This window comes from Vipera berus (assembly GCF_964194415.1).
Source record: "Vipera berus genome assembly, chromosome: 1".
In the NCBI taxonomy this organism is placed as follows: Eukaryota; Metazoa; Chordata; class Lepidosauria; order Squamata; family Viperidae; genus Vipera; species Vipera berus.
Window position 1 is genome coordinate 11,162,973 of NC_138202.1, and position 19,781 is coordinate 11,182,753.

At 46.2% G+C, this 19,781-nt stretch overlaps 1 long non-coding RNA gene across 1 annotated transcript; it reads left to right on the plus strand.

Annotated features, from left to right (window-relative positions):
* Nucleotides 1–4,044: 4,044 nt before the first annotated feature.
* LOC308667514 lies at nucleotides 4,045–12,733 on the plus strand. The gene is made up of 3 exons (XR_014026304.1): nucleotides 4,045–4,251; nucleotides 10,267–10,417; nucleotides 11,707–12,733. It is a non-coding gene; the product is annotated as an uncharacterized lncRNA (long non-coding RNA).
* Nucleotides 12,734–19,781: the final 7,048 nt, after the last annotated feature.

Below are 19,781 nucleotides of genomic sequence, written 5' to 3' on the forward strand. Positions count from 1 at the left end.
CCAATTCGGGGGGGGGGGAATGCCCAATTTACCCTGGAAAGCGGGGTGGGTGGGGTGGGGGAAATCTTCCAAGGAGAAACCTCTGCCGATGGATTTGGCCCTTGTTTCATGAAAAGCCCAATTGTTTTTCTATCCCTTCCAATGCCAAGAGGCCGCACCCTAGTCTCGTTCTTAAGTTTTCTTTGCTGGATGAGATTAAAGAGAATTGCTGCTTTTCTCGTTCTGCCAAACATGGCACCTCGTTTCTAATTTTAAAAGATGCTGCCCTCTTCCTTAAGCGCGCAAGCTTTTAGGAGCTGGTCTGAGGGCGGCTCTTCTTTCAGTATTTCATTTCACCATCAGCTTTTGATCTGCCTGCCTCCTCCTCGGTGTCCTTCCTATTGATCTGTGTGTTTTTCCCAGTATAGAAATATGACAGATCACGTGACACACACACACACACACACACACACACACACACACACACACACACACACACTGTTTGCTGCCTGTGGTGGATGTGGGCTGAGTTTCAGGCATTGCTGTTGCTCGGTGCCCAGACTCACAACCTGGTTGGCAGGCATCTGTTTTCTGATCTCCTTTTTGGGGTTTCTTGCAGGGGTTCCCTGGGTGGGTTGCCATGGACACCGTTCCCAGGGTAGGCAATCTCTTTTCTGCACACGCAAGCTTTGCAAAAGCCGGTCCTCCTTTCCCACATCGTCTCTCTCATCCACCCATCCAGCAGCCTCTATTGTGCTGTAGCCTAGTAGTTTCACCAGCCTTAGCGGCCGAAAGCCAATAAAAGGCTCTTCCCGCCCGCAGAGAAATCCTCAAGCCCTTCAGAGACTTGGAGAAGTCTTGCCCCATCCCAAAAAGACTTTGAAAACGCCAAGCGGACAATAGAATGCCGTTTCTTTTAATCAGAAAAAAATGGATTCCTTTGTTGGCTATGGTGGGGGAAAAAATGCGTTCTTTTTCCAACAAGTTAGTTTCTCATTTTTGGTTTTGCGGGAGCCTTAATGGCAGGGTGAATCGCAGCGAGCTTTCCTTCTCTGACTTAATTAAATTGTTTCCCGCAAGATAGCTGGATGGTTGCTCTTTCACAAGGAAGCATGTGTTCGCAATTCTGTGGAAGCTGGGGGGGGGGGGGGGAAAGAGTGTTGGAAAGCTATTTGCAACGTATTTTATTAAAAGCAGAAAGCTTTTGTAAGCTGCAGCTCACTTCCTCAGATGCATAGAGTGGGAGCAAGACTGAGGGAAGGTTTATTTTGGCCAAAATTGGCTACGTCCTCCAGTCTAATTCAGTGTTTCTCAACCTTGGCAACTTGAAGGTGCCTGGACTGGAGAATTCTGGGAGTTGAAGTCCAGACATCTTCAAGTTGCCAAGGTTGAGAAACACATGCTCAGTCTATATACCAGGACTAGGCAACCTTGGCTCTTTTATGACTCGTGGACTTCAACTCCCAGAATTCCTGAGTCAGCATGGCTCAGCTTGGAAACTTCCCCCTTTCCCCTCAGCGTGGCTGGCTGAGGAATTCTGGGAGTTGAAGTCCATGAGTCATAAAAGAACCAAGGTGGCCTAGCCCTGGTCTATACCGTGTAGCTGATAAACTGAGCCATAGCTTATGAAATCTTAGCCTTTTTAATAAAAATGTGTTAGAAAAGGTGCTACTGCACTGTACACACAATTTTTGGCTATCCCAGCTCTCCAATAAAAGTGGCCAACCTGTTCAAGAATTTCAGCGGATTAGCTGGGGGATTCTGGGAATTGAAATCCACCCATCTTAAAAGTTATTAAGGTTGAGAAACATTAACTCAGTTCCCATCTGGACAGCCGGCCATTCTTGAGTCAGGAGTCCTTTTGCTTTCCTTGCCTAGCCACAAAGAGCAGGAAGAAGGAACGATCCTGATCAAAGCAGCAGCAGGATGGTGGTCTGGCTGGTTAAATCCTAGCTAGATAAGAAGTAAGACCCAGTGGTTGGGTTCCTAACATGCTAAAGGAAATAGGGAAAACCAGGGTGTGGTTCAAAGTGTTGTGGGAAGGTAGAAATAGAATTCGTGTAATGGTTCCTGGATATTTCAGTGGAGTGGTATAACCAGAGTCTAAACTCAGTTTTTCTGTCTCTGTTGGCCCAAAAAACTGTCCTCCTCAGTGTTAGTGGGAGCAGAGATACTAGATTCCATATCCTCCACAGTCAGCACTGATGACGTTATCTAGTTTGGTAATGAAACGTCTGCAAGAAAACAACCACAATTTAGAGAGCATCAAGGACCCCACATACCAGATTCCTATATTCTCCACAGCAGGGGTCCTCAAAACCTGGCCCTTTTATGACTTGTGGACTTCAACTCCCAGAAGCTGGCTGAGGAATTCTGGGAGTTGAAGTCCACAAGTCATAAAAGGGCAAAGTTTGAAGACCCCCTGCTCCACAGTCCCTGGCAGGATTTTTTTAATTGTTATTTCTTTGCTCTCAGGATTTTGTGAAATACATAGGCTGTGTAACTCAGGCTGGGTCCTGAACAAGAGGATTCTACAGTGGCCAGCCAGCCTGGAAAAGGGTTCCAGAGCATGCCAGCCTTTCAAAACAGTGCTTCTAGACCTCATTTGGGCCATCATGGTATTAAACTGCAGCTCTCCAGAAGAAAAGCTGCTCTTTCACTCTCGTGCTGTTAAATATTTAAAAGTAGAGCTGAATAAGTCAAAGATCTCCAGAAATAGCATCAGCTGGCTGAGACCCATCCGTATTGCAGAGGTCTACCACTCCCACTCCTTTGGACCAGCTGCAAAGCCAGTTTCTGGCACCACGAACTGCTAGAAAACCGGGCAGAACATGTAATGGCTTTTAAATCAAGTTGCAATTTCACGCTCCAGCTTTTCCATTTTACCGTATATTCCTACACTTGGCAGCAGCTTTCAAAGGAAATTTTGCTGCTACAAGATTTCCGGGAAGATGGCGGGAAGAGAGGGAGCCAGACAGTCAGGCTGCCCTTGTGATTATTGCTTCTTCCAGCACGTGGAAGATTTTTTTGGTGGCGGTGGACTTTTCTGTCTCTTTGGGCTGGAGGAGGAAAATGGAGCAGATCAGAATGGAACGTGCTAGAAGATGGCCTCGCTTGGCGTTTTGTGGGCTGGGTTGGCTCTTCTGCCACGCTGACTGTACCAGCTGCATTTATGGACTTAGTGGTGATTCCAAGTTGCAATGGAAGATGGTCCCTTCCCGTATCCCCCTATTTTCTGCGGCTTTTGCTGCTGGATGCCTTTGCTCTTGACCGGTCCCTTCTTGCATCATTGGCTTTCCTTGCTGCTGGATACAGGGTTTGAGGGACAAGTTACTATGGACTTCCTTTCTCCCAGAGGCTCCTTTGCCTTCTCTCTGGTAGCCCCAAGAAGGAAGAAAAGAACATGGGTCCATCTGTTGGTTAAGTTTTTAGCTGCGATTTAAAGACTTCTTCCTCCGTCTGGGTCAGAGCCAGAGAAGGCGTTGACGGGGTGAATGGAAAGGACCCCTTTGCCAGCTGGTGGAAGCAGGAGGGTAGGGTGCCCTTGAGTGTTAGTGTGTCTGTGTGTATTGTCATGGAGTGGGGAAGTGATGACTGGGTCCCTTGATGGTGCTAAGAGCTAGTGAAGGTGCATTGCCTTGCGGTGCTTATCTTTCCCCTCCCAGGGATGGTTGGAGAGGACAGTGGCAAATTTCGGGTCTTGGGAAATGGTGGGGAGGGGGTGGCTGGATTTCTGGGTGAGGCAGCCATTGGAGGGGAGATGGTGTCTCTCTGTCCTAGTCTGTCATGCCCCAATTACCATGATATTCTCTTAACACCACCACCCACTGCAGGGAGGCTGGGCCTATCAGAGTGGTGACTGACGGATCCGGATGGGTTTCTGAGATTTGCTCCTGCTGGTCTGTACAGTCCATCCAAAGTCTTGGTTGCCCCTTGGAATAACAAGAAGAAGGAGGAGGAGGAGGAGGAGGAGGAGGAGGAGGAGGAGGAGGAGGAGGAGGAGGAGGAGGAGAAGAAGAAGGAGGAGGGGGAGGGGGAGGGGGAGAGGGACGGGGAGGGGAAGAAGAAAGAAGAAAGAGGAAGGAAGGAAGAAGAAGGAGGAGGAGGAGGAGGAGGAGGAAGAAGAAGAAGAAGAAGAAGAAGAAGAAGAAGAAGAAGAAGAAGAAGAAGAAGAAGAAGAAGAAGAAGAAGAAGAAGAAGAAGAAGAAGAAGAAGAAGAAGAAGAAGAAGAAGAAGAAGAAGAGCCCCCTAACATCCATATGAGGCTGCTGGGTAAGCTCCCATCAGTACACAATATCTCTTCCCCCTGGTGAATTAAGCAATGTAGTAAACCTCTTATCTGAAGGTCTGGATGGGGAACAACAACAGGCTTTAGCTAAACTGATGGATTTGGGGGCCTGTCAGTTCTAGGATTATCTGCCATCTTCGGGGCTGCACTTCCCCAAACAGACCCAGTGCACAACCTGGGGGGGGGGGGTCCTCCTCAACTTACAACTCCTGCTCAAAAGAGTAGGTGGCAGTTGTAACAAGGAAGACTTTTGCACAGCTTCATGTTGTGCACCAGTTGTGCCTGTTCTTAAATTGGGCTGCTCGGCTCATAATCACTCACGTCCTAGCCTTCTCCTGATTAGACTGCTGTAACGCCCTGTCTATCTGGAAGCTTCAGCTGGTGAAGAATGCAATACCACAGGCAGTTACAGTACGTGTGCTCCCAGAACAGCACTGATTGCCAATTCCCTTCCGGGTCTAATTCAAGGTGCTGTTTTTTTTACTTTGAAAGCCCTTTCTGGCATGGGATTGGGTAATCTATGGGCCGCCTCTTCCCAATTACATCTGTCCATCCCGTAGATCTGGCAGACAAGGCATGCTGTAGATATCATCAGCCAAGGACTTTGGTGGGCCCAGGAATGTGGGGTCACATTCCATCTCCCAAAGTGAGTTAGCTACATCCTTCTTACTGTTCAGGAAGTCACGCCCCCCAAAAAAAACCCTTGCCTATGTCATCAGGCCTAAGTGGTCCACAGGACCGGTGAAATTCTAAGCTGGCTCCCTCCCTTTGGCTGATATTAGCCCTGGTGGCCCAGTGGTTAGAATGCAGTATTGTAGGCAAACTCTGCCCACAGCCAGGAGTTCGATCCTGACCAGCTCAAAGTTGACTCATCCTTCCATCCTTCCAAGGTTGGTAAAGTAAGGACCCGAATTGTTTTTTGGGGGGGCAATAAGCTGATATTGTAAACCACTGAGTGCTGTAAAGCACTATGGACCAGTATATAAATCTAAATGCTATTGTTATTGCTGTATTTAATTTCTCTGGGCCTTGTACTTTTTATATTTTAACAAGAATTACTTAATATTTTTAATAATGACTGTTTTTGTATCTTTATTGTTATATGCTGCCCAGAATCATTTTTTGCGAGATGGGCAACCATATGATTTGATAAATAAATATAGTGTGTGAAGACGTACAGATAGTATGAAGCTGGCAAACGTGTGTGCCAGGTGTAAAGAACCCCATCGGTATCACAGGTGTGTTCTGTTGCCATCACTAGATGGCAGCATGGGTAGCCCTTATGTCAGAATGCTCATTTAGGGAAACTCCTGCACTGTGGGGACGCTGGAAGAGGCGTCAAGGAGTGGGCTGATCTCTGATGAGAGAAGACTCAGTTGTTCTGCAGATGGGCCCTCTCTCTATTCTTGAATAATGTTAGCCTCCTTATTTGAGGTGTCCAGAAAACAACTGCTGCTTGCTTTGCATTTTGCATTACGATCTCTGTAAATTCACCCTGGAGCAGTGTTTCTCAACCTCAGCAACTTTAACATGGGTGGACTTCAACTCCCAGAATTCCCCAGCCAGCAAAGCTTCTGGGAGTTGAAGTCCACCCATGTTAAAGTTGCTGAGGTTGCAGGCTTTGGTTGCCATTTTGTCTGTGCCATTTGTCTCTGCACAGCTGGTTGAAGGCAATCTGGATAGACAGATGTTGCCCTTTCCTGATTACAGCACAGCGGTTCCACAACTCATTCCCTCTCCCAGACAAGCTGAAAAACCTGGCACTCAAGGGCAGAGAACGTGCTTTGTGTGAAGACAATGTTTAGTTCCTCCTAGGAAAGCAACAGATGCTGGAGGAAAGAGCTTTTTCTGCTGATGAGCTTTGGGAGTTTGATTTGGCCCAAGGGAATTCTTTCAGACAGCATGAAATAATTTCCAGAGTACAGCAATTGACAATTGTCATAAAACAGGAACCTATCAAATAGAGCAGGGGGTCTTCAAGCTTGGCCCTTTTATGACTTGTGGACTTCAACTCCCAGAATTCCTCAGCCAGGCATGCTGGCTGAGGAATTCTGGGAGTTGAGGTCCACAAGTCATAAAAGGGCCAAGTTTGAAGATCCCTGAAATAGAGCAATGTTTGGTGGGATTGAGCTGGAAAACGTATCAGAAGTTGGAAGTCTTCTGGTTTAAATCTCACCTCCTTCCCCTATTTATTAGGCACCTTGTTATTAGCATAGCCTACTACAAATACATAAGGGACACGGTGGCTCAGTGGGTTAGGACACTGAGCTTGTCGATCAGAAGGTCGGCAGTTTGGCGGGTCGAATCCCGAGTGCCGCGTAACAGAGTGAGCGCCTGTTACTCGTCCCAGCTTCTGCCAACCTAGCAGTTCGAAAGCACGTAAAAATGCAAGTAGAAAAATAGGGACCACTACGGTGGGAAGGTAACAGCGTTCCGTGCGCCTTTGGCGTCTAGTCATGCCGGCCACATGACCACGGAGACGTCTTCGGACAAGCGCTGGCTCTTCGGCTTTGAAACGGAGATGAGCACCGGCCCCTAGAGTTGGAAACGACTAGCATGCATGTGCGGGGGAACCTTTACCTTTACCTTTACTACAAATACTCCATTTTTACTGTTCATTTGAACTGAGATTGCTTTTGAATTGTGGTGTTGGAGAAGGCTTGAGAGTCCCTTGGACTGCAAGGAGATCAAACCAGTCGATCCTGAAGAAAATCAACCCAGACTGTTCTTTGGAAGGACAGATAACTGAAGCTGAAGCTCAAATACTTTGGCCACCAAATGAGGACTCATTGGAAAAGGCCCTAGTGTTGGGAAAGGGTGAAGACAAAAGGAGAAGGGGTCGGCAGAGGATGAGATGGTTAGATAGTGTCATCGACTCAATGAACATGAGTCTGGGCAAACTCTGGGGTCATGGAGGGTCAGGCATGATTTAGCAAATGAACAACAACTGTGATTGGCAGAAGTCTGTAGAGGTACCTGTGGAAATGTGGTGAGGTTAACAGATGCATCCACTCAACAGGAGCCCAGCATTTTCTGCTGAGGTTCTTTTAATGGCTGAGGGTCTTGCTGTTCTCCGAAATATCCAACCCCCCTAAGATGCAGGTACTATAAAAACTAGAGAAGCATCCATAGAGTTGGAGAAATGGAACTGGCTTTCTCACCTTTACTAGTTGATATTCCTTCTTCCCCACCTGTGATAGCTGGACAGATTTTATAGCTATCACATTTCCTTGATGTCCGGTCCAACAATCACCGTTTTCATTTTAGGCAAATTCAGAGCTGTTTCTTGATCAGATAAAGACATATCTGAAGTTTTCAACATATATTGCAAAGCTTCTTAGGCTAGAATAGCCTACTAACATCCAGTGGGATTTCCCAGGACTTATTTTTAAAAGAGATCACAATCTTACAGAGAGTACACCTGGAAGAGGTAGGACAAAATTTCCAAATAGTTAGGTGAAATTGGGCTGAAGCGTTGCGGGGAGGCGGCAGTGTTGTTGGTTCTCGATAACCTGGGAAGGAGCTTTGCAATCTTTGCAGCCACCCTCTCCGTAACGATTATTCAATATTGTGAAGGTCTCCACGCGTTCTGAGGTCTGTCTCGACAAGAAGAAATCTTGCTTGCTAGGGACACATGATGTGTAAAAATAGAAAGATCCACCACGCTAGCAACGGGACACCTCCTTGGGGACAACAGCCTTCCTCTCTCCATCAAGGGCTTATGCAAGATCAACCGGGTCCTTTGGCACAACCTTGGATGGTCATGTTTCAGGGGGAAATTCTCGCCTTGCGCTGAGTTAGCAGGATGCATGCCAAGCATGTGGTTTTCTTGGTTGGGGAAGGCGGTTTGACCACAGCCTTTGCCACAAGACAGTTGTGAATGACCTCTGTTGCAGAAAGACAAACGTACGACCACAACTGGGCCCAACATTTCGCTGGCTGAGATAGTTGTTACGTGAGCCTTTTTTTTTAATCCCATTTATATCCCGTCCTTCTCCGAAGACTCAGGGCGGCTTACAATTTAAAGCACAAATCAATGTGCTTAGCAATAGCCTTCATTCTATGTATATGCCTGCTTATTAGGGCTTTCGCCCCCCCCCAAGCGGCATTATTGCAAAATCAGCTTATTGCTCCCAACAATCTGGGTCCTCATTTTACCTACCTGGGAAGGATGGAAGGCTGAGTCAACCTTGAGCCTGGTGGGACTTGAACCTGCACTAATTGCAGGCAGCTGGTGTTACTTAAGGAGGCATTAGCCCACTGCTCCACCAAGGCTTGCCCCATTGTACACCCTTTCTTGCCACAGCTGTTAAGTCAATCACTGCAGCTGTTAAATTAGCAATACGATTGTTAGGTGAAGCTGGTTTCATTGACACTGCTTGACAGAAGGTCACAAAAGATAATCACATGACAATACAAAACAATACAAAGGTTAGAAATATGAGTCAGTTGCCAAGGGTCCAAATTTTGATCATGTGACCATGCGGATGCTGGCCAGGTCGTAAGTGAAAAACGATCATAAATCACTTTTTTCAGTGCAGCTGTAACTTTGGTCACCAAATAAACGGTTGTAAGTCGAGGACTGCCTGTACGTGATGTTGCTCCTTCCTTCTTCCAGCAGGAGTTCCCGTTGGGTCAAGGCCCTTTGCCTCGGGACGAAACGGAGCGAATGTCAAGCCACAAGCTTCGCATCCCCCACCCCCACCCCCAGGAGCCTCAATCTGTGCAGCGGCCTCAGTGTTCTCATGTTCGCCCCTCCCCTGGCAGAAATGGTCCAGATGGGATCTTAATTAACCACAAGGAAATTCCGGAGGGAATTACAGCTCTTTCCTCCTGTTTCAACATTCGTTGTAGGCAAAGAAATCACACTGCACTTAACTAAGCCTCTGATTGATGGCGTAGCAAATGAGAGATTTTTTATTTATTTTTTGGATTCGTGCATCGAATAAACCATAATTGGATTCAGTTAGTTTTGACTTAGTACGTGGTATGAACATAGGCACTGAGGCTTAAACCCTGGCTAAATCCACCACAGAGACCCAGCCAATCAAATAATCCTTCTCGAACGGCTTAGTGCAAATGTGGAATTGTTTGCCATGGAAGGCAAAAATGGATTAAAGTCAAGGGTCATTTATAATGGGCTTCCAAAGCTGATATGGTATAAAGTAATTGGGAAAGTTTTCTTTTACAAGGTTTGAGAGGGATGATCGTAAAATGGCTGCCCTACCAATTCACCTCTTTAAAACTAGATGGGAGGGCAGACTAAAAAATATGGGGTAAAATTGTGTGCCTGATGGGTCTGATTCCTTCAAAAGCTATTGACATCCGGCTGGGTGACTTTGGGCCAGCCCTTCTCTCTCAGCCCAATCCACCTCACAGGGTTGTCATTATGGGGGGAAAAGGACGGGGAAGGTGGATTACCTTTGTTGGCGGCCTTATTCATAAAAAATAATAAAAACAGAGACCAGCCACACCTGGGAAGGGAGGGGGCTGTGATGCTATTGGCTTGAGACATCTTCAGAAGGAGTAACAACATCTGTCTAGCAAAGTTCAAATTCACCAAGGGCTGAATGGATTCTGAACATCCACATCTTGCTTTGTTGTGTGAATGCACATGGCTTCAAAGTAACTCCAATCTTCCTGTTGTGCCAGAGAATAATCGCCACTGAGATGAGAGTTCCAGTTCTAATAATATCCTCGGCAAGCCTACAAGCAGTTCACACACAAACACAGACAAAAATGCAGGGCTTTTTTCCTCATAGAACGCTCAGAACGGAGTTCCGGCACCTTTTTTGGATGGAACCTTATAGGGTAGGCAAGGCGGGTTGTATGACACGTGTGAGTTCCGGCACCTTTTTCTTTTACAAAAAAAGCACTGCAAAAATGTCAGCTGTTTCCGTTTGCTTATCCTCAACCATGGATGTTCTGAGGTGGTGGATTCTTAAACACAGAGACTCCATTTAACCATACTGATGAAAAGCACTTTTTTTGTCTTCTAGATTTGCTATCCCTTCTCAGGTCACAGGAACTGCTGGGCAGCACCACCTTTTGTTTAAGAAAGGCCTCGGTGCCTCACAACGTCACCCTCACTGCTGAATGAAGGAGAGTCAGGAGAATTTCCTCCACTCAGATTCTCACGCTAGCCCACAGGTGAAAGGGCTAACTTTGGTGTGTGTGTGTGTGTGTGTGCGCGCGCGCACCAAATGTAGCAGGTTTTTTGTTTTAAAATTGAGGGCTCAAGAAGGCGGGGGATTCTTATATTGCAATGAAAGGGGGGGGGAGAGATAAATGGGAAATAGAGGCTGCAGTCCAACAAAGTCAAGAGCAACAAGCACTGTACAGGCAGTCCTCGACTTACGACCACAATTGTGCTGCAAATTTGTTGCTTGCCCCATTTTACAACCTCTCTTGCCACAGTTGTTAAGTGCTCACTGCAGTTAAGTTAGTAAGTTAGTAATAGGGTTGTTAAGTGAATCTGGCTTACCCATTGACTTTGCTTGTCAGAAGGTCACATAAGGTGATCACATGACCTGCGGACATTGCAACTGTCATAACCGTGAACCAGTTGCCAAGCATCCAAATTTCGATCATAGCAATAGCACTTTGATTTATACACTGCTCCATAATTCTTTACAGCAGTCTCTGGACGGGTTTACAACAGGGGGCTTCAAACTTGGCCCTTTTATGACTTGTGGACTTCAACTCCCAGAATTCCTCAGCCAGGCACGCTGGCTGAGGAATTCTGGGAGTTGAAGTCCACAAGTCATAAAGGGCCAAGTTTGAAGCCCCCTGGTTTACAATGTCAGCATTATTTGCATATTGCTCCCATTTTATCAACCTCGAGCTGGTCAGGATCGAACTCCTGGCTGTGGGAAGAGTTAGCCTGCAGTGCTGCATTCTAACCCCTGCACCACCACAGGCTCCTCCTATGACCATGGGGATGCTGCAACAGTCGTAAGTGTGGAAAATGGTCATAAGTCACTTTTTCCAGTGCCATTGTAACTTTGAACGGTCACTAAACAAATGGTTGTAAGTCAAGAAGTACCTCTATTGGTTCAGGGCAGTAAAGCCGTTCCAGGGTTTGGGGACCATGTTTTTTATGTGCTTTTATGAATTCCCCCTCAGGATAGAACAATCCCTATTCTCGCAGGTTGAATTCACAAGAGGTGCTCAGCCACAAGCTAGCCTAACTCCATTTCAATCTAATGTGCAAAGCCAGCCCATGTGCACGTTATCCAATTCAGTGTGTCGTATGAACCCCCAAACTGGGTTAAGTAACCCATGAACCCTGAAGAGGCTTGCGCGCACACCTAGCATGCCTTGCTGGTCTCAAAGGTTGATAGAACAGCGGCCATTCAGGGCAGGAGATCCAAGGGGCTTTTCTGCAGCTTCCTCTGTGGGTGGATAACGGCTGAGCTATGGATGTTGTTTTATTTCAGTCATCCGAAATGGCCTACTTGCTCAGGGACAATGGCCGGGAGCTGTAAGAAGGGATGCCAATGAAAGCCCCTGTTAAGAACTTGGCACCACTGGCTCACCTCTGGCCCATCTGTGACCTGACTGGATCAGACTGAAAGGTCTTCGCTGGAAGCCCCTCCTCTAAAGCCCGATCCTCAGAGGTGGTTTCGCTCTTCCAGTAAAGCCTAATAAGGTGCCTCACAGTATGAGGATCAGAAATACTTGTGCCTCACTTTCTAGAATGCGCTTCTCCTGTTATAAGTCTAGGGCAGGGGTTCCCAATCTTGGCAACTTCAAGACACGTGGACTTCAACTCCCGGAATTCCTCGGCCAGCAGGTCAAGATTGGGAGCCCCTGGTCTAGGGTAACACCTGGAGACATCTTGATTAAAGCCCAGAAATGAACTGTCTCGGGTGTTTTTCAATTCCATTTCCAAGATCCCCTTGTGGTCTCCTCTCCAATCCCTCTTAGCTTCTGAGCTCCAAGATGTCTGAGGTGCCTTGGAAAAGAAAAGGAACTGAGGAATTCTTAACAGGAATCTCCCCCGCCCCCCCCACCAGCCAAGCAGTCCTTGTCTTTTATCTACTAACTATGATTTATATTAGACCTGCCGCACAATCTGTTGTAAAATAATCTATGCAGAGTGCTTGGAATGGATTAAAAAATTCTTAGGGGATGATTAATATATGAGTAACATGTTCTTTGAATAAATTTGTATTATTAATGAGTTATTGGGGGATTCCCCCCCTCCCCAGCTCAAAGGGCTGACATAGTAAAGAATTAACCACCATCTTTTTTTAAATATGGCTTACAAATTAAGGTTCTGGAAGTAACCACAGCCTCCTCACCTCTCTGGAAGGTCAGCCAATCTCACTATACACATGTTGTACTTTGATAATAAAGGTTCGTAAGAAGGAGTCAGAGGCTCAGAGCTCCCAAGAATCTTTAAGAAAGTGTACAATTTTTGAAAAGATTGCTCATTTTTTAACACTCTAGTGTAATAAGAGCCTTGGTGGAGCAGTGGGCTAATGCCTCCTTAAGTAACACCAGCTGCCTGCAATTAGTGCAGGTTCGCATCCCACCAGGCTCAAGGTTGACTCAGCCTTCCATCCTTCCCAGGTAGGTAAAATGAGGACCCAGATTGTTGGGGGCAATAAGCTGACTTTGTAATAATGCTGCTTGGGGTGTGTGTGAAAGCCCTAATAAGCAGGCATATACATAGAATGAAGGCTACTGCTAAGCTTGTAAGCCGCCCTGAGTCTTCGGAGAAGGGCGGGATATAAATGGAATTAAAATAAATAAAATAAAATAAATAAAATAAATATTTCTCTCCCCCCCCCCCGCACTGAATGGTGATCTGATCCCACATTGCTGTGGGATTTATCCTACAACTCTTGTTGTTAACGAAAGGACCTGTGCGAGAGCATCACTTGGAGAACTGATGTTTTCAAATTGTGGCGCCGGAGGAGAACTCTTGAGACTGCAAGGGGATGAAATCAGTCGATCCTAAAAGAAAAGCAACCCTGGCTGTTCTTTGGAAGGACAGACGCTGAAGCTGGAGCTCAAATACTTTGGCCACCTAATTAGGAGAGAGAAGACTTATGGAAGAAGATCCCGATGCTGGGAAAGATGTAAGGCGAAAGGAGAAGGGGACGGCAGAGGAGGAGGAGGAGGGGGTTAGATCGTGTCACTGATGCATGAGTTTGGGAAGACTCAGGGAGACAGTGGAGGATGGGGTGGCGGTGGCTGAGGTGCTATGATCCAGGGGCCTGTGAAGAGTCAGACACCATGTAGCGACTGAAGAACAAGGAATCACTTTGAGAAAGGAACCTTCCCCAAATCCCCAGGTAACCCCAGAGAGACCCTGGAGGAACTCTTTTAAACAACATCCCCCTCTTCCGTACATTGGAAAGGAATCCAGGTCTGAATCCAGGGATTTAATTATTTTTAGCTTCATCCCAACCAGGAGAACTGGCAGGAAAGTTATGGGAAATCATCTGTACTGCAATTCACGTTCTTAAGGAAAATTCCCCATAAACAAATGAGAGGAAAGAACAATACAAGAAACTAGACTGTTGCCAGCAGTCATAAAGGATAACAAAGGGATACAGGTATTGGTGGATAAAGGAAAATAAAATCAAACCCAGACAACAGAGATGCTCTTAATAAATCAGGATCTCTGAGCTGCGGTTGCCCCTTTAGTGGTGCCTTGCCCCAAAACAGGATGTTTGCTATTTGGGGGTGCTCCATGATCCAGAGTTTGTACTGAATTCCCAGTTATCAACTGTGGTCAACAGTTGGGTTTGCATAATTGTGGCTAACAGGCCAACTGATTAGATTGGCAATAGTTGTCCACAGCTTGGTTACATCCAACTTAACTAATGCACTATGTTTTATGCGGGGCTTCTCTTAAAAGGGTCCTGAAATTATAAATTATAGTCTGTAACTTGAGATCAAATGGTGCCCATTAGAAAGATCTGAACAGTTGCCAGTTGCTTACTAGGCACAATTTAAATGGTTGATATTGACCTTTAAAGATGTAAAGGGGAATTCTGGCTGTGCATATAATTCATCCTAATTTATGAAGATCCTATAAATTATCATAATGGCAATTATAGACTACAAAGAACGTCATCTGATAGAAATGCAGTTGGTCTGAAAACTGCTAAAAAGCTGTGCTGGTGTTACAGGCGTAAATGGGTCAGGAGCAAGTAACATGTGAACTGCTAAAGTCAGCTAGCATGAAGTCCTGGAACAGCCATAAAAATGGAATAGCTCTAGGAACTTCAGTCTGCTGCTCACTTTAAGTTTTCATCCCCATCTCTTCACCCATATACAGTGTGAACTGAGGGAGTCATGAATGGAAACTATGGATAACTATGCCTACTTATCTAAAATGTCCACGTCTTGACTCTGGAGGCCATAAATGGTGCTCTTGTGGATATTCTCCCTTTTAGATTCAGGGGTGCCCAACCTTGGTAACTTTTAAGACCTGTGGACTTCAACTCCCAGAATCCCCCAGCCAGGGGAGTTCTGGGAGTTGAAGTCCACAGGTCTTAAACTTCCCTGTTCTTGTTACTGACCTCCACGACCATTTTGTTCTGAGTTGCTGGACTACAGAATTAACTAACATTTGGGCGGGGTGCTCAATCAGATCCTTTTAAAAAATTTTTTAACCAGTCTGCTAATGCAGCAATCAAATGGCAGCTTTTTCCTTTCCTCTCTTTTGAAATTGACCCGGTGAAAAGAAGAAGTTTGACATGCTTGCGAGAAAGGAGGAGGAGGAGGGAAGGAAGGCTCCTTGGGATATGTTTTATGGGCAAGAAGAGCAAGGAAACCTCAAACTTCGTCCTGACCACCATAAAGAAGCGTGAGGAGAAGAAGATTTAATTCCACAAACGTCCCTTCTCCATGTGGTTGCAGCTCCCAGGTCTGGGTTTGAACCAGTTCTGTTTTGGGTTTGCCGAAAACTAAATGCTTGGGGCAAGAATCTCTTTGGAAATTGGGATTAGGATGAAATTGACAGAGATGATGGATTTCTGCTTCTAGCTCTATTGATAGCAAGAACCCGAAAGGAGTTTTCCTACTTCCCACCCCCACTCAGTTGGTGCACTAGTGGGATCTGGTGGAATGAGGGAGAAGCTCCTTCCCTGAGAGAAAAAGAGACCACCGAGGAGCTCTTGGAATGTCTGGTGGGCAGGAAAAGAGCAAGGTTGGATCTTCCCTAGCCATTCACAAGAGTTATATCTAGAGTTACTGCAGATAACTGCTTTAGTCTGGTAAGATTTCTGTTTGTGGGTTAATTACAACAAAGAAGTTACTCCGAAATAACGCCAGATGTCATGCTTGGTGCTTTGACTTTGACATGGGACTGATGAAATGCCGTTTGTGAACAAGCAACTCCTGCACTGACCGGGGGGGACTAAACTAGATGACATCTAAGGTCTTCTTCCATCCTCATGAGCCTATGAATTCATGAACACCGGACACTGTTTTCTCACCCAACATAAGAAACCATGGGGTTCAGAAAGACTTGCTCACCGAAAGCAAAGCATTCTCTGTGGAGATTCTCAATCATCCAAGTCATGGTTGTCCCAAAGATGTCAAAAGGCAACTGGACTTTCTTATTGTTGTTGTTGTTTTTTCTTTAAAAACGTTTCATTTCTCATCAACATTTCATTTCCCGGTGGGGGATGGAAGGATTTATATTCTTCCAGTCAGCTGGTCATTAGCACTCTTGAGGGCCCATGAAGCCACTTGGGGGAGTTATCCGTGTCCTCAGAGTCACCTGAATCGGAATGGGTGGGGAACCTTTTTGGAAATGCTGAAGGTGTCTAATGCTTTGTTTTCTGGCACAGACGTTGTAGGTCAGGGGTCTCCAACCTTGGCAACTTTACGACTTGCGGACTCCAACTCCCAGAATTCGTCATTGACAAGGCTGGAGACCCCTGTTGTAGGTGAAGTAGGAGCAGAATCCAAACAATTGGGGACATGATAAGCAGCCTCTGGACAGAAAACAGCTTGACATCCAGATAGCCATTTCTCAAGCTGCCTTCCTTTCCTGCTTAAAGAGAGATGTTTGGAATTGCCCCCCCCCAAGTCATTCATGTTGCAAAAAGGGTCAATTAAAAGCCTTTCATTGGACAGGAACAAGGCTTTGAATGTGGAGCCAAGAGTCTCTGCGCTGGATCCAAAACTTGGCAACTGAGAAAGCCACGACAGATGAACGTGCGGAGGGAACCCTTATCACACTAAGGTAATAGACAAAGAAGAATGGGTTGAACTGAAACGAACCAGAAAATAATCCCAAGGAAGCAAGAGCGAAAGCACTGAGAGACTAACCAAGGCCTCCAGATTACAGGAGGCTTTATGACCTTGGTGCATGTTGAGGACCGACTTACAGAAAGGCACAGTGGTAGTTCTGCCATCCTTTCTAGTGAAAGGGGGGGGGGCGAGACATGGGGCCTATGACCCCTCACTGGTTTGCAGTTTTTTGAGTGCCTTCTTCAGCTGCTACATTCTTTCACAAATAATTGCACAACTCACTTTCTCGGCAGATTCATCCTTTCCCCTCCCCCCTCCATAGCTCCTTCTCTGCTGCCTGGGCCATCAGAACGAGGGATGACAGGCAGAGGGAGACAGGATAGCTTTCCCGAGAAAGGGCTCGATTTGGGGTCCCAGTGATGCAGAGAGCCCTCTTTCAGTTAAAAGCCTCTCGCATTGAAATATCCTTTCGACTCGGGACTGACTCTGACAAGGAAAGCACACGCACACCCCCTTCCAGTGGCAGAGATGTGGGGCATAGAACGGCCTGAAATAGCCCTGCTGCGTGATTTGATCCTGTGCCCTTAATCTAGCAGAGCTCAGCCTTTCTGCAGCCGGGATGCTTTAAATTAAACGACCATTTTGCAGGGAGGTTACTTTTGTTTTGTTCTTTCAGCAAGGTTTTTTTTCTTCCCCTTAATGGTCTTAAGTGCATCACCGATCCCCTTTTCTGACCAAAATCAGAAAACCTCCGTGGACTGCAAAGCCTGCAAAGAGCCTATGGAGCTGACTGTGGCACACGTGACCGCCGTTCCTGTCCTAATCCATCTTGGTGTCTTCAAGGACAAGCAGGAGGAGTTGTGCTGTCCCTAACAGTGCAGTACAATGAGCACAAGCCTGGGCATCGGGGGGAAATCATCCTGACTTGGATCCCAGAGAAGCAAGGCCACTGTAAGCTTAGTTTTGATCTTAAAAAAGAGTTAAACATACAGGGAAGGAGAAGAAATTCTCTGGAAAGACAAGGCCTATCTTTTTGCCATCTCGGGTCTTGCTAGGATGACTCCATCCAAGTGGAAGAAATTGTTAATAGAAGTTGGAAAAGACCTGCATGTTACCTTTTTCTTCCCATCATCACTGAGCTATAAGCTTGCTTATGAGTAGGGTTCAATTTACCTGGGTGTGTACAGGTACCCTGGGGAGGTTAGTCCAAATTCTATCACAATCAGCCCTGTGGCATTAAAAGCAAGAGCGGCTGTTATCAAACCAACATTCCAGTTAAATCTCTGCTATGAAAAGTTGGGGGGTGGGGGGGAAGCAAAGAAGAAAATGTGAGACTTGAACTGTCTTACTAACACTCCACCAAACATGAATCAGGATCAATCCACAAATTCAAATGTATTCTTAAATTCTGAATTCTGGGTCTAGCTGTTTACATGCAATCATGACAGTATCTACTTTTTCCACTAACAATAGGAAGGCAACAACATGAGGTATTCTACTTCCAGCCTTGGACTGATAAATCCATTATTTCAACCAGCCACTTTCACAGATTTCACTGGGAATCACTTAATTTCTCTCTCTCAATATATATAATCAGATTCCAAATTAAAAGTCTTAAATCAGATGACCTAGTTGACTTTGAAAGATTACAAATGTGCACAGTACATTAGACATTAACTAGAGCAGTGATGGCGAACCTTTTAGAGACTGAGTGGCCAAACTGCAACCCAAAACCGACTTATGTATTGTCGGGTGCCGAGTGGGTGTGGCCCATTGAGTGGCTGTGGCCCATCGGGTGGGCATGGCTCATTGGGTGGGCGTGGCTGTGGTGGTAACGGCAGACTGAGTGGGACTAAAAAGTTCAATCAATCAATTCCAACTTTGCGAGATCTTTTTTTTCCCCACGAGAAGTTGAAATTGATCGATTGATTGAACTTTTTTTTTTGCACACAGCAGCAGAGGCCTAAAGTGAAAAGGTTTTATAAAACTGAAGGCCTAGGACTGGGGTGATGGCACGGGTGCCCACAGAGAGGGTTCTGTGTGCCACCTGTGGCACGTGTGACATAGGTTCGCCACCATGGAACTAGAGCATCCAGTCTTAGAAGCAGTGTACCTTATTACTGATTGCAAGGGACCAACTGCAAAGCACCATGTGCTGCTTCTAAGCTGTTCAGCCAAGGCTGGAAACAGGATGATGGGTCCAACGGGCAGGAGAGTTCCAGCAGGATTCTTCTGGTGTTTTCGGTCTTATGTTAAAAATCAAAAGGAGTTAAGAATCTTACAATGGAAAGTTAAATTTAGAACAAAAACATGCCAGTCTCTCTGCTGGATTTCACTTTGCCTGTTGCAACTGTGAAGGAATTCAAGAGATCCACACAAAGATTTTGTCCATACAAATAACTGCTTGAGTTATTGTTTCAATCATGTAGCACTAAACCAAAGCGAGAGAAACTATTATCAATAAAAACCTTTCACTTACACCGTTATTACCATGTTATCAAATTGCAAACAGTACCCAAACGAGCAGAAGAACCGCATGGTAACTAAGCCCGGAGACTTGTGTTCTTGAGAGGGGAGGTGGGGAATTGGGGGGAGGGGTGTGTAGAGAGCAGAGTGGGACTTGTTCCCTTTTCAGGTCACATCTCTGACAGCAACGCTTAGCCCGATCCGAAGGACCTTTTAACAAGCTGCCGCCGCTGCTACCCTTTCAGAAGCCTGCTGGATTGTCAAAGGCTCTTGTGTTTCACAGATAGATGTAGACAATTTGCCCATGGCTAACCCAGTCATCTCCTTCCCTGGCCAGCTGCCTGCCTTTTATGTGCCACTAGGACACCATCTGGGATAGAGACAGTAGGTCAGATCAATAGCCATGGTTAGGTCTGCTCAGCTGCTGCCAAAGAAACTGGAGGCTGACACTTTCTTTCTCTCGCTGTTGGGAGTGGAAAAAAAGAAAACTAAGGACTAACTCATGGTTCCATGAAGTTGGTGCCAATACAGCAAGGATGAACACGCCCCTTTCTGCCTCACTTTCCGTCCCCAGAAGGTTGACAGGCCTGGAAAATGCAAACTTATGGCAGACACGGAGGGCTAGAGTGAAACCTCCCAGGTGGTCTTTCTAGAACTTCCTAGAGCAGGGGTAGGCAACCTCGGCTCTTTTATGACTCATGGACTCTGGTTTATCTTGGGCAATGAAGAGGGAGACGATGGCTTCAGCTCAAACATTTATTGACTCAGCCCGGACGGGGCAGAACGGTACAAACAGCCTTTATATAGGCAACTGTCAAACAGGTTA